Here is a 1,967-nt window from a genome sequence, read left to right on the forward strand (position 1 = left end):
AAATTAATATGATACATACGAAAACTGGTTACGTTCATTAAATAAATTTTGATTTTAAAATACGGAAAATAATCTAATATAATACGGACATAATCATTATTTTACCGGACAGAAAAATTAATATGATTAGATATATGACAAATATTCAATAATATTATATTTACTATTATATAATTGTTACGTAGGTTTTACACGTATACGTAAAAATTATAAAAAACGGTTTAATACGTGTAAATACACGTGTACCTAAAAATTGTAAAAAAAAAAAAGTAGAATAAGAAAAAAAGGAAATGTTCAATGATGTTTTAAATGTATGATAAATGTTAACAACATCAAAAGTCATTTATCAATTGATAAGATCCTATCAATTAGAACAATTTATTATTTTTTTTTTTATTCTTGCCGTCTTTGTAGTTTTCTCTTTTTCGATTTGTTATTATTTTTGTTTTCTAAATACTTTAACAATAGCTTTTCTTTTCTATTTCTTCCTTTTTTTTTCTTTTTTTTGGAAGTATATTGACCAAAGATCAAATTGAGTAATATTTTTACAAAAATTTTCAAACTATTCTATTCAGTTAACCAAAAAATTTATCCTATAAAACATTTCATATACTTTTGGAATTTACTAAAACATTTTTTTTTCTTTTTTTTTTTTTTTTTTTTGCTCTAGATTGCTGTAAAAGTTAATAGTCAAAAAAAATGTCTTCCTATTTCCCAGATATTTATTTGTTAAATTTAAATTTGATTTAAACAATATCCACCCTACTTCCTAAATATCATCTGTTCATTAAATTTAAATTTAATCTGAAAAAATATTTCCCCTATTTCTTAGTATCTTTCCATTAAATTTAAATTTAATTTAAACAGTATTCTCCTTATTTCTTAGTATTACTCCATTAAATTTAAATTTAATCTGAACAATATTTATCCTACTTCTTAAATATTTATCCATTAAATTTAAATTTAATCTCCACAATATTCTTCCTCTTATTATAAAGTAATATATTTATTTCAAATTATTTCATTCATTCTTTTCCTCTCTTTCAATCTTTTCCTCACAATTAATTATTGTATTTGTGAATTGTTTCTTTTTTTCTTTTTTTTTTTATCAAAAATTTTTTCCAAATATTTTTACATAAAAATTTGAACGAAATGCTATTAAAAATGGTAATCATATTTTGAAAAATTAAAATGAAAAAAAAAGAAAGGAAAATAAAAAATTTTGTTTAAAAATTTTTTTAACTAAAAATTAAAATTTAAATTATTTTGGATTAAAAAATTTTAATTAATATTTTATGATAAGAAATGTGAATATATTAGTGTTAAAATAACGACAACATTACATTTTCATGTCTTCGCAAATACAAATAAATGAAATTGAATAACACCTGTGGAGGTAATAAACGTTACTGTCGCATTGTCCTTTTCATTGGAAAAAAAAAAAAAAATCCTGGATTATAGGGTTATTGGAAAGTTTTAACAAAAAAATCGCCTTTTTCGGAAGAAAAAAAAACAGAAATTTGACCTTGATGAGATATTACAAAAGGTCATAAATGTTGTCGATAATTTCAAAAAAAAAACCCAATACAACTAAGGTCAAATATTGAGTTGTGTAAGTTTTTTGAGGGTTAAGATTATGTCATAAATTTGAATATGAAATAATTTTAAATTTTAATTTAATAAATTTATTCAAACTATTTACATAACATATAGATCATAGCATTATGTGTAAAATAAAATAGAATTTAAAATTATTAAACAAATTCTGTTGAATTTTCAAATAGTTGAACTCAAAAAAAAAATAATAATAATAATCATTTACCTTGAATTGTCATCAAATTGGAGTAATTTTTCTTTTTCTTTTTTTCCTTAATTCTTACTAATTTTATTATTTTCAAAAAATTTCGTAAGAAAAACCTATAAAATTATGGGAGAAAATTTTTGATTTATCTAATCTTTGATCTTAA

Source organism: Loa loa (genome assembly GCF_000183805.2).
Source record: "Loa loa unplaced genomic scaffold supercont3.405, whole genome shotgun sequence".
In the NCBI taxonomy this organism is placed as follows: domain Eukaryota; kingdom Metazoa; phylum Nematoda; class Chromadorea; order Rhabditida; family Onchocercidae; genus Loa; species Loa loa.